Source organism: Lynx canadensis, chromosome B2 (assembly GCF_007474595.2).
Source record: "Lynx canadensis isolate LIC74 chromosome B2, mLynCan4.pri.v2, whole genome shotgun sequence".
In the NCBI taxonomy this organism is placed as follows: Eukaryota; Metazoa; Chordata; class Mammalia; order Carnivora; family Felidae; genus Lynx; species Lynx canadensis.
Window position 1 is genome coordinate 43,960,283 of NC_044307.1, and position 13,524 is coordinate 43,973,806.

Sequence of the window (13,524 nt, forward strand, 5' to 3'; positions counted from 1 at the left end):
CTCTAGTTTCCAGAAGTCTTTTTGACCTTTGAAGAGGGAAAGATTTCTTACAGGGTACATAGAAAATCATAATTGTAAAAATGATACGGGCACCTTGGTGGCTCAGTCGCTTGAGCGTCTGACTTCGGCTCAGGTCATGATCTCATGGTTCACGGGTTCGAGCCCCGCATCGGGCTCTGTGCTGACAGCTCAAAGCCTGGAGCCTGCTTCAGATTCCGCGTGTCCCTCTCTCTCTGCTCCTCCCCTTTGTTCTCGCTTTGTCTCTCTCTCAAAAATAAACACTAAAAAAATTTAAAAAAAAAGAAAGTAATAATTGTAAAAATGATACATTGCTGTTTATTAAAATTAAAAACTTCTGCTCTTCAAAAGCTACTGTTAAGGAAATGAATGAGCAAGGCTTAAATTGGGGGTAAAAGTCCATTATTTGTTATAGGACTTGTATTCAGAATATGTAAAGAACTTCTACAACTCGGTAATAAAAAGACAAAACCTCAAAAGGCACTTCTCGAAAGAAGGTAAGTGAATGGCCAATAAACACACAAAATAGTGCCACACATCATTAATCACCAGAGAAATGCAAATGGAAATCACAATGATGTACACTATTCACCCACTAGAGTGGCTAAAGATAAAAATGCTGTCAACACCACGTTTTGGCGAGGATGTGGAGAAACCAGAACTCACATACATTGCCATTGGGGGTGTCAAGATGGTATGAATATTTTAGTCAGCTAGGGATACCATAACCAAGGTCCAAAGAAAGGTAGTTTAAACAACAGATACTTATTTTCTCACAATTCTGGAGGCTAGAAGTCTAAGGTCAAAGTGTGGGCAGGATTGGTTTCTTCTGAGGCCTTTCTTGTTGGCTTATAGATGGCCGTCTTCTCCCTGTGTCTTCAAATGGTCTTCCTTCTGTATGTATCTGTCTCCTGATCTCCTCTTTTTCTGAGGACATCAATCATAGTCGAGTAGGGCCCATTATAATTACCTCATTTTAACTTAGTTACTTCTTTAAAGACTCTATCTCCAGAAGTAGTCCCATTCTGAGGTACTGGGGGTTAAGAGTTCAACATACGACTTTGGGAGGGATAAAATTCAGTCCATAGCACCTCACTTTGAAAAATAGTTTGGCAGTTTCTAATAAAGTTAAACATACCTCTTTCCAACGACCCAGTAATTTCACTCAACTATTTACCCAAGTGAAATCACATGCCCCCTGCACCCACCAAATGCCTTATATAAAAATATACATAGTAGTTGCATTCATAATAGTCTCAAACCTAAATGCCCGTTAGCAGGTGAATGGGTAAATTGTACTATATTCGTATAATAGAATAATACTCAGCAATAAAAAGGGTGATCTATTTGATACATGTGACAACATGGGCAATCTTACCAATATTAAGCAAAATAATCTATATCACAAAAGGGTAAATACTGTATGATCCCATTTCTACAGAGTTCTAGTACAGGGAGAGTGAATCTGTTGTCAAAGAAATAGTACAGTAGTCCTTTCTGGTCAGGGATGGGAGGGGTATTGCCTAGGAAGTATTCCTGGAACAGTGGATGTATGTTACATCCTAATAGGGATGTGTTCGTTAACATATATATTTATCAGAATCAATCACAGTTACGTCTAAGATCGCTAATATGTAAATTATACCTCTATTAAAAAGCTTCAATAAATAGAAATCTAAATAGTTGTAAGAAGTACCTGAGAACCGGCAGGAAACTGAATCTGTATAATAATTTTTGGGCCAGCCCACCTGTGTGGGCAGGTGCTCTTGGGGCTGGTCTGCTGGCTAGCCTTGCTGGCCTAGGGAAGCTTCCAGGTCCATAGGTCACCTCTTCAGCTCCTTCAGCTCCTAGGCCAGGTATGAATGCACCTTCGTGGGGAAGGGCCCCACACCATTAAGGTTGGAGCTGGTGAGAGCTGCACACTATTCCTGTTTGTTTTGACCTCTCCCACTTCACCTCCTTCCTCCCCTCCCAACCACCCACCCTGATGGCAGGCAAGATACTTAGAGAGGCCATGCAACCCACTTCCGTGACTTTGAGACCTGCCTGCAGAACATATCCCACCCTCTATGTCACCATGAGCCGTGAGGAGACTCACAAAGAGTGGGAAGTGTTTCTAGGAAAAAACTGGAACATTGTGAGAGCACATGTACATGTTTTGGCACCTCTTTTCCTTTCTGTGTGACCTTAGCCAAGTCACCTAATCCAGGGGAGCCTACAAAATGTGGGTCATTAGCCTCCTCTCATTACCTTGCAGAACTCCCAAAGGTGATGCAAAATGTCAGTGATGGTTGTGATTATTTCCTTCCTACTCTCGAGGAGGTGGTCTTTCTCAACCTGGGGCCAGGGAGTGGGTGGCTAGGCCTTTCCTGGTCTGTTTTTGGATCCTCTCAAGACCTTTAAAGTAAGAGGGAGGAAAAGTTAAAATCGGGGCTAGATGGAAAAATGAGGATCGCAAGGAAACAGGAAACTTGACAGGCTGTGGGTTTTCATTTCTCATGTGCAAAGCACATTTTCTCCAACCTATCATTTCTGAAATAAATGATCCACAATCACTTAATGTGAATGCATCCCAGACCTGGGTTGGGCCCATGTAATTTGGAATCAAAGATGACTGACGGGTTGACAGAAAAATTCTGCCAATAAATTACATACATCCTGTTAGTACAGTCTCATACCTAAAAATATCTTCAGAGACTAAAGAGAAATTGGCAATGGCTATGGATTGACTGAAAAAAAAAAATCAACCATAAAAACTAGGCAAAATTATATCCACACTCCCTGAGCACTAGTTAAAATTAATTTGCTTTGAGACCAAAGTCAAATATGCCAGTGCAACACGCTGGTCATTGAATCCATTCAGCGAAATGTTAATTCAAACTCGATTTTTGGTGTTGTGTCGGCTCAGAAGGTAGGATTTGTGGACAGAACTACAGTATATTACCCTCCTGTAGATGTGGGCTGTGTGTAACCTCATGAAGTGTTTCTGTTTCGGGAAGAAGAGGTGAGTGATGGCAATAAAGATAACAGGATTCTAGTTCTGGGTAATCACATTTGCTTATTTGTTTCACTTTTTCCAGCCGCAAAGCAGGACCTTTAATTCCTGTAATACCAGCTATTTGCTGCCTTGTAGCTAGAAGTCACTTGTACACAATTGGACAAGGTACAATTTGCCCACAGGAAGCAATTTGGGGCTTTAGACCTTCTCAGAGCGAAGGAATTGCCTTTTCCTTCCCTAATGGAAGACCAGCATCTGGTTGCAAAGGAACTCAAGGTGAGCATAATCTGGACTGAGATTGGGAAGGCCATTCCTCAGCTGCCGCTCCCCATCGCTGCTGGCAGTTCAGGTCAGGAAAAGCTAAATAATTTGTTTAACCCAAACCCCCTTTCCTACCTTGAGGGAAAACTCCTATAAGCTCACTGTAAACACAATTATGCCATGTGGGGCTTTCATTAATCTAGTACAAACCACAGCCTGACATACACTGGGCAGGGTTTACTTTATTTTTTTCTTAGCTCATTTTCAGCACCAGCTTATCCTCACACTTCTTACCCAGAGGTGGTTATTTGTACAGCGTGAGTTAGGGGAAGGAGGAGAGTTACCGGGGCCAACCTTTGCCGTTGCCCATTACATAGCCCTGTACGCTCAGACATTGGCTAGGGACGGCCACAGCACTGGGCTGCAGGAAAACTGTGTTTATCAAATTCTTTCAACCGACACCCACAATAGCAGACACTTAATATTTCATTTCAGTGCATAAAGAATATTCATGTTTATAGATACAGGATATACACGCATATAGCTAAAAAAAAAAAAGTGTTACTGTATACCCAAAAAAAGCCCCAGAAACAATATTTATGTTTATGAAGTATGTTGAGCTGTGGTATTTTCTGTGTTGGGTTTTTAAAAATGCTCACTGTGACCTTCTGCGTTAGAAGGTGAAGGATTGGTTTGTAGCCGAGCATTCCCCGAAGCTTAGGGGTGTGGTGACATTGGTAGAATTGTGATTTAATGAAGGCTTTCGAGGATTTGAAGGATTATGCTGTAGAGGATGAGGAACCAGATGCTTTTGCTTGCTCGAGGCACCGGGGACCAAGCTGAAGGAAGTAGGCTTAAGTGGTAATGGTCGTGATTTAAAGTAGACAGAGGCTGCCAGCAGGAGCATCTTCTTAGGAAAATACCATCTGAAGGAAACGCATGCAGTGGAAGGATGACAGGTTCCATAGATCCTACAGCATGGGAATTTGGGGGCTTATGGGGAGAAGGGATCAGCCTCATTAGAAAGTGGCCACAGCCGCAGCAGAGACACAGTACACACCCCAGGGAAGCACGGCACATAAGCAAAAGTTCAGGGACTCATGAATCTAGCCTCTGAGAGGACTCCCCCCCCATAATCCAACCGCTCATGAAACTCATCTTTCTCAGTGAATTAAAAGAGACAAGAAAATGCAGCATTATTCACAATAACAGATTAGTTCTTTGGAGCTCTGTGAAGGAACTGGAGTTTATTTGGAGAGGAAAATGCCAACACCCACTAAGTACCTCCAAATATTCAAAAAACAGTGACATGAATAATGCATAGATTTGCTGTGTTTCTTTAGATGACAAAACTAGAACCAAAGGGTGGTAGATATAGAAGGCAGAATTTAAATCTAAGTAGGAAAGAACTTTCTAAGGAGTTAAAGCTGCCCCAAACTGCAAGTGAAATCCAAAAGACCAAGTTTAAGCAATGTTTGGATTCGTGTGGTCACTCACCAACATTTACTGAGTTCCTACTATGTGCAATATACTGTGCCAGCCCAGGGAATACATTGCCTTTGAGGGTCTTATCAAAAAATTTTTTTCTGCATTGATTGAGAAATCGAGTTTGGTAATTTCTTAGATTTCTTCCAATTCTAGCATATTCTTCAAGGTTTTGAGTGTGTCGATAACTTAGGAAGAATATCTGTTAAAACCACATGCAATGAGGGCACCTCTGAATAATTTTCCCATGGATACTAGGGGCAAGGACTACCACTGACAGAAGTGATCAATATCTTAGATTCACTTAGGGAATTTTGGATGGCCAAGAGCCTACCTCACATTGTTTACCTTTAAGCATTCCCTACTACTAATAGGATAAAATCCAAGTTGCTTAGCCAGGCCAGCTGGTCTACCCGGTTCATTGCAACATCCTATCTTACTGCTCATCCTTCTCCAATGTGAGTGCTTATACTCATTCTTCCAGCTTTTTGGAAGTCTCTCCTTTCCTCTCCACTGTGCCTCTCATGCACCCAACTCAAGGCCCTTCTCCACGAAACCTTCCCTAGTCCACACTCTTCTTGCTCATTGCCCATTCTGTCTGTATCTACATTGATATTTACACTATCTGATGACATCTCTTGGGTAGATGTTTAACTCTGGGTACATGTATAATTTATCTCACCAATTGGATGGCGAACTTGTAGGCAGAGGCCACTCATCCATACTCTCTTGCCATGGGGCAAAGCATGCCATCAGTTCGTCTGAAGTTGACCGCAGGCGAGTTAAGAACTCTGATCATCCATTCTTGGTACAACCCAGTCACCACTCAAACCTATTATTTATATGAATGGAGAAAGTCTTGTAGATAACAATGCTGAAAGCATTTTAAGATGTCTGCGGCTGGGCTTATATTTCACATGGGTTTTGAACAGGAGTGTTTTGGGTTTTATGTTATTTCTTTACAAACACTCTTCCAGCATTTACCATGAGGCAGGTATCAGTCATTCGGGTCCATGAGCCTTTAAAGAGCATGCCTTTTCTTATTTTTATTTTCTTTGTCTTGGCATTTTCTTTGTATGGCGTTGCATGTTCATGGAGTGTTGTTCACTGACTTCAGTTCTATGTGTTGGTAAAGAACTGGAATTCTGGAAAAACTGTCGAATCTTCTGAGTCAGCCTCTGTCTTCTTGTGGGTTTGTAGCTATCTAGAATGAGCACATTCTGTCTTCTCCAGCAAGACTTCTAGTATTTCTCCATAGCTTACTTCTTTTTACTGCTCTCTTTGCCCCATTGTTTTCACATAGGACTCTGCTTTTCTACTTCTTGAACCATTTCAGGACTGAGGCCTAAAGGCTCTACTCTCCAGGAGTTTTTCATCCAATAATGGAGTGGAGGATAGGCCTTAAGAGCACTCTGAGAATGAATATTTCTTCTTGGAAGACCAGCTCATTAATAAACATGAACATAGAAATGTGGGATGAAATGTGGTCACATCACAGAGAAAATCAGTTTTCTTCTAGAATCAGTGAAGTTTAAAGGGAGTTTATTATTAAACACCTGCCTTGTGCAACCCTCCTCACCTTTCCCACATCTCTCTCTCTCTCTCTGTTTCTCTCTGTCTCTCTGTTTCTCTTTGTCTCTGTCTCTCTCTCTCTCTCTCTCTCACACACACACACACACACACACACACACACACGTGCACACACATACACAATCTTTTCTTCTGGGCTTTCAGATATCTTATGGAGCTGTAATTAAGTTAGAGTAAGTTAGAAAATCTATGTTCTCAAATATAGAAATAAAAATCTCATTTTATGAAAACATAGTATTTTTCTTTAAAAAAATTTTTTTAGGGGTGTCTGGGTGGCTCAGTTGGTTGGGCATCCAACTTCGTCTCGGGTCATGATCTCACAGTTCGTGGGTTCGAGCCCCGCATCAGGCTCCGAGGTGACAGCTCCGAGCCTGGAGCCTGCTTCGGATTCTGTGTCTCCCTCTCTCTCTGCTCCTCCCCCACTCATGCTCTGTCTCTTTCCCTCAAAAACAAATAAAAAACATTAAAAAATTAAAAAAAAAAATTTAATGTTGCTATTTATTTTTGAGAGAGAGAAAGAGCATAGGCAGGGAAGGGGGAGAGAGGGAGACACAGAATCCAAAGCAGGCTCCAGGCTCTGAGCTGTCAGCACAGAGCCCAACAGTGGGGCTCAAACTCATGAGCCATGAGATCATGACCTGAGCCAAAGTCGGACGTTTAACTGACTGAGCCACCCAGGCACCCCAATGCATAGTATTTTTCTTAACCAATAGATCTGAGAGGATAGAATTCTGGGATTTGGGTGTTATATGACCTTAGTTGGTAACCTTTACATTTTAAGGATGAGGAACCTGAGACCCAGAGACACTAAATCATTCATCTGAGGCCACAGGTGCTTCCGTGATAGAACTGGACTTAGATTTTCCATCTCCTGTGTCCTGGTTGGTTGCTCCTCAAAAAGGATGATGATTGGGGCGCCTGGGTGGCTCAGTCAGTTAAGCGTCCGACTTCGGCTCAGGTCACGATCTCACTGTCCGTGGGTTCGAGCCCCGCGTCGGGCTCTGTGCTGACTGCTCAGAGCCTGGAGCCTGTTTCAGATTCTGTGTCTCCCTCTCTCTCTGACCCTCTCCCATTCATGCTCTGTCTCCCTCTGTCTCAAAAATAAATAAATGTTAAAAAAAATTAAAAAAAAAAAAGGATGATGACAAATCTTGATGGCTCACAGATACTTATTTTCCTTCACAGGCTGAACACCAATGGTCAGGCTCTGAAGAAAATTATAAGTTGACTGTTGTTTTATTTGGATGTACTCACTATGAGATTTGTTTTGAAATTGATTGGCACTGACTCTTTCTTAGTATCACAATAGGCTAAGGCTGAGTTTATTCTGTTATTCAAATTGCATATTTTTATAAGAAACTTATTAGATGAAAAGCTTGGGAAACCAAATAGGTTGGATCTTTCAAAAAAGTGAAACACATACACACAGAAAGAATGTTTTCCAGATGAAAAGAAATATAATCATTAGAGGCTGATCTTATGGATCCAAAGGGAAAATTGAAAGTACCAAGAAGGGTTGTAGAGAGACCCTATTTACCAGTTCTTACAATGAACCAATGTAATTAAGTTTGTTTCAGCAATTTTTTTTTTGAACAAGGCAAAGTGCTAGACAGGATCTTTAGATGGACATAAAGGAGTATAAAACCTGGTTTTTTTCTCCAAGCACTAGCAAACTAATGGGGAAAAGTGAAGACGTTTGAGAAATGCTCTACAGAACCATGCTCCTGGTTGAAGAGAACAACTTTCTCCATGAGAAACTGTCTCTTCTTCTTTGTTTTAATGTTTATTTATTTATTTTGAGGGAGAGAAAAAAAGGCAGAGAGAGGAAGAGAGAGGATCCCAAACAGGCTCAGTGCTGTCAGCACAAAGCTTGATGCAGGGCTCGATCTCATGAACCATGAGATCATGACCTGAGCCCAAATCAAGAGTCACGTGCTTAACCAACTGAGCCACCCAGGTGCCCCAGAAATGGATTCTTCTTTGGTCAAAGACATACAAAGAGCTGCATTCTCCTTAAATCAAGTTCTCAAATTTATAATTTTTTCTAATCTTTCTTGAATGGATTTATAACATCTGTTGGATCCTCCTGGTGGAATAACAAGTTCCAATCATTTCCTTTGGAAAAATGTGAACACTATCCCTGTGAGATATCCTTTAAGGGCATGTTACCTTATTGAATGGAATATGCTTTTTAATTTCCATACAACTTTCTTTAAGCTCCTATGAGTGGGAGAAAGGAAGGGTGTCATTAGAAAAAGCCAATGGTCACTTTTTTCTCTTTTGTTATTTTTGTAGATATTGCTAACATCCTTTCTAAGTTACCCATTGAAGAATCTCCTATCCCTTCAGTTATTTTAATATCTCTCTTTGAAATACTTCCGTCTGTCCTTCAGTTCTCTCTCCCTTACCCTCTTCTTATTTCTTTTGCTTTATTTTCTCTCTTTGTTTTCTGAGGTGTCTTGTCCAGTTCATTATGTCTTTCCAAGGTAGGAGAATGAGAACAATGCCAATTATCCTAGTTGGGTTTCGCCATGCTTTTATTCAGGAGTTGAATAAAGTATCTGTATTAAAAGAAAAAAAAAACAATCATACTGATTATGTGCCTGGAATTTTATTGGTCTTTTTGGCCCTGGGTACACACACATTGGGATGATGCCTTCAGGGAATAGCCTATAGCGTTTCTGCATTCCTTTCTCGTAACCAGTTACTTGTGAGGATGCCAGTTGGGTTATGGATCTAGCGGATGCCAAGTGTTTCTTTTTTGTTGTTGTTAGGCTTCCAGCATTCATGCAGAAATGCTTATAACTTTTGGCTTATTTTCCATCCACTTCCCATACCTGTTGGTTGCCTGATTAGGTGTGCAAAGAGATTTTCCCAATTTTTCCTATGCATATGGATTCTTTCCAAATCCCTCTAATAAGATTCCTGAATCCAAGGCTTATATCTTTCCTGCTGGTATCTCATTCTGTTTGAGGGGAAGTCACTTCAGCATCTCATCTAGTGGTATCAATTATTCTTCTTCACAGCTGAGGAAGCCTTTTGACAGACCAAATTTTAAACTTTAAGTGGAAGATCACTCAGTAGCATTAGTTCATGCATTCATTCGCCCATATGCATTTTTGTGTGTGAGTGTGTGTGTATGTGTGTGTGAGAGAGACAGAGAGAGAGAAAGAGAGAGACAGACAGACAGGCAGACAGACTGACTGACAGACAGACTCAGCCTGCCACTTGGCTCAGTAGTGGCATACCCCAGAGTAATTGTGAGAGGGGAAGAGGTGACTCTGTTTTTCTCCACCTGGTTTTGGTTCCTTTGGACTTTTTGCAGTATATATTTGGGTGACTTAAGGGTTTTTTTTAAAAGGGTAATTTTGGTTCTAAGCAATTTCCCTTTATGAACCAATCTTAGGATCTTATAAGTATAAGTGCTTGGACTGAATTAGAGATAAGGATTCCTATCATAGCATCATTCCTGCCTCTTTCCTTTCCTCTCTAACACAGGTTGAAGGAGTATGGCTTGTAAGTCAGTAAACTAGACTAATTCTATTTCATATGCAAGAAACGCTAGATTTAGAGGCAGCGTTGACTTGCTCAAGGTCACACAGCTGGTTAGTATGAGCATAAAATCGAATTTCTACCCCCTGAGACTCAAGGCATTGCTCTGGAAAGAGCACATTGGCTTTCCCTTCCTTCTTTTGGTTCAAAATCTCCTGTATCACCTTGTAAATATTTATTATTCATGATCCGGTACCACTTTAGTTCAAGCTGAGTTCACATTTCCTATTGATCTGTTGCCAAAGATCTCCCCTTAAACTCTACCCGTGCGCTAGTATCCAGAACGTCACTCCCCATGCACACCTTTCCATTATCTCATGCACGGAAGCTTAGATTGGTCCTTGCCAATCCCTGATCTGGGTCCTGCTCATGATGTGAGCAACGATTCTAGAACACCTTGCATATGAAGTCTATCTAATGTCATGGTGTTCATTAAATATCATCTACCCACCCCCACACCTCCACTAGATTTAGGGAGATATTTACAATAAACCTGGCCCTCTTTCAGGCACTTTACAAAAATTATATTAGTCAATGCCTAAAACGATTTCTGAGGTTAGGTCCCGTTTTCTCTTTTCTGGATGAGGAAATGAGGCTTGGAGAGATGGCATGGAAAGCAGCAGAGGGTTCGAGTCTGGGTTTGTCTGACTCCAAAGCCTAAGCTGTAGACCTCCAGGCTCTCCCGACTCAGTCATTTGGAGCCAGGACTTCCTTATACCATTAGCTCCCACATTTATCGTCTGCATAACCATAATGATTAAGGGAATGGTGTGGGGGTGGACTGCTGCTTTATGAAGCAGTCTAAAATGATTTTCACTCCGGTTCGTAAAGACGGCGGATGGGCTTGTTCCTCAAATTCTGAAATCCTAGGGCGAACAGGCAGTTTGGAAGCTGGAGGTAAGTTTAGGGCAAACAAGGAAATAATACTTCTCCTAGCACGTAATAAAGTTATGGAACTCATTACCCTGAGAGGCAGTACAGACAGGAAATGTAAATGGATTAAAAAAGAGTTTGGACAAATTTATGAATGACAGAGTCGTAAAAGGCTTCTAACAGAAGCTGGAATATACGAGGTGTGACTATGAAGCAGTGAAAATCTTTTTTTTTTTTTTTTTTTTTTTTTTTTTTTTTTTTTAACAAACACCAGAACTTGTATATCCGAATAAATATATTTTTCCTTCAAAGTAGCTGCCTTGGGAGAATACGTGCTTACTCTAATACTGCTTGCTTGCTCAGACATATTTGGAACTCACAGGAGTTTCTTAAAGGTTCAAGTTCACCCGCCTCCCCTTTTACAGATAAGGAGACTGAAACCTAAAGCCGTTGCATAACGCACCCACGTTCACACAGAAGCCCTTCTAGGATTAGAATCCCAGCTGCCCGACTTCAGCTGTATTACCCCTTCATTGCCACGTGCTGTCTCCGGCTCTACATTTCTTCAGAGTCGGTGGCTCATTCTTTAGGCCGTGCTAACGGTGGTAAATCTTTATCCTTTGTGAACGGGTTTCTGGGACAGCCAAAACTGAGGAGATTCAAGGCTGATGACTAAGCTGCTTGTTCAAGCTGTGGATTGGTATTATTTGTTCGGCAAAAACGGCTTTGGAGAGGTCGAACCGCTTGCACGATGTCAGAAATGAACGGGCTGCCCGAGCTGTATGAAGAGAGCAATGCCCTGCAGCGGACCTGGCAAGCAGTCCTCGCTTGGCGAGGGTGACCTCCCGCAGATGGAGGTAGGCAGCGGGAGCCGGGAGCCATGCCCGAACGCCTCCCGCAGCAGGGCCCAGCTGAAGGCCCAGTGGAGGAGGAGGAGGCCCAGCCACAGCTGGAGGCCCAAGGCCCAGTGGAGGAGGAGGCCCAGCCAATGGTGGAGCCTCAGGGGGAACGAGGCCTTGCTAACCGGCCCGGTCCTGGGGAGCCGCCAGGGCCTGGTCGCGGGCCCTGACTTCGAGAGCCAGGACGAGGGCGAGGATTTTGATGACTGGGAAGACGACTACGATTACCCTGGAAGAGGAGCAGCTGAGTGGTGCCGGCCACCGAGTATCAGCGGCCCTTGAAGCAGCCAACAAGATGTTTCTGAGAACATCCAGAGCCAGGGAAGCAGCCCCGGGTGGCGGGTTTCAAATGCATTATGAGAAGACCCCGTTTGTTCAGTTGGCTGTTATCGAAGGGCTGTTTACACGTCTGGTTGTCAATCGTCTGACCGAAGAACTCGGGTGTGATGAGATTATTGATAGAGAGTAACTAAATGCCGTTAAAAGAGGAGGAAAAGTGGAGGAGAGACCCCACATTCTACGGTTTTTGGGTTCATTCCAGAGAGTACCGTGCCCATGAAAAACTTGATCTTCAAAAAAAAGATTTTTGTTGTTGTTGCCTTGCAGAATAGAATAGGGCAGTGACTGCACAGTTATGAAAAAGAAAAAATTGTTAAAGAAGAAGAAAAGGCATCTTAGGACTGTGGAAATCTGTTTTCGAGAATGTTCCTGAAACACCTGTGGCTTTGACTTTGCTATTGATCCAGATTCTTTTCCTTGCGTTGGGGAAAATATCTTTCATATTTCACTGTAAGGGATGGTTTTGTAAGAATAAGTTAACATCAAGACAGACTGCGAGTACAAAAGCCCAGTGATAATAATTACATGAGAAAAAGTAACTAATACATCCAGTTTAGGACATGAGATGTCTGAGTCATTTGGACTGAAAGCCCACTGAGAGAACTCTGAAGATTCCACTTTGTGGTCTATCCAAGCCAATTATCAAAGGCTAAATTTTTTAGTGTAAAAGAAATTGGGTGTTCTTCAGTATCCGAAAAGGATAAGCAAACCCAAAAAGAAATATGTATCGGGTGTGCTATATCTCAAAATGTGTTTTCAAGAGCATCTGAAATTTTGGTTGTACATGTATCTTGACGACTTATAAAGCTACTATGATCCCTAATTCCAGAAAATTTATTGTCTTACCATTCTTAAAACTCAAAAATTAACTGTCCGTAGTAAAATTTCAAATGTAGATATTAAAATATATGGGAAAGAACAAAGAAAACAAACTATTTCTAACACTCTTATAGTAGAGAAATTGTTCTACTCGCTCTCTGTTTTTCGTTTAACTTTACAGGCGAAAGACTTTGGTTGAACTTCATGACATAAGACCTGTTAAAGGGAAAATGTCAAGTAAAAGGAAAGCCCTACATCTACAAAAAGACTGAACAATCTTTAAAGGTTTTAAACCTGCCCAGAACTCCTCTTTGGTATCTGAAGTTTCCCCTCTGTCTCCTCCTCTAAATAAGCTTGTTATTGGTTATGCACCAGCATTCGAGATAATAAAATTTCTTGTTCTGTAAAATATATATATTTAATATATATTTTTATATATACATATATTTTAAATATTTATATAACTATATATATGTAATTTATTCAAAACCTGGAGCTTTTTTTTTTTTTTTTTTAACAAAGAGGCACTAACATCATGTTCTTCTGCTTCCTATAAACTGGCTTCTTGCTGGCCATCTTCTACTGCCCTTAAGGGATATATAACACACCTTCACTTTTAGACCACTTCATAAGCCGGGTCTTTGAGCAGGATGGTGGCAGCATCTTCTTCCCCATGACAGGTAACGACAG

General features: G+C 41.6%; 1 pseudogene; it reads left to right on the top strand.

The window, feature by feature from the left end:
- Window positions 1–11,473: 11,473 nt before the first annotated feature.
- On the top strand, window positions 11,474–13,235 carry LOC115513320 (annotated as a pseudogene).
- The last annotated feature ends 289 nt before the right edge of the window (window positions 13,236–13,524 follow it).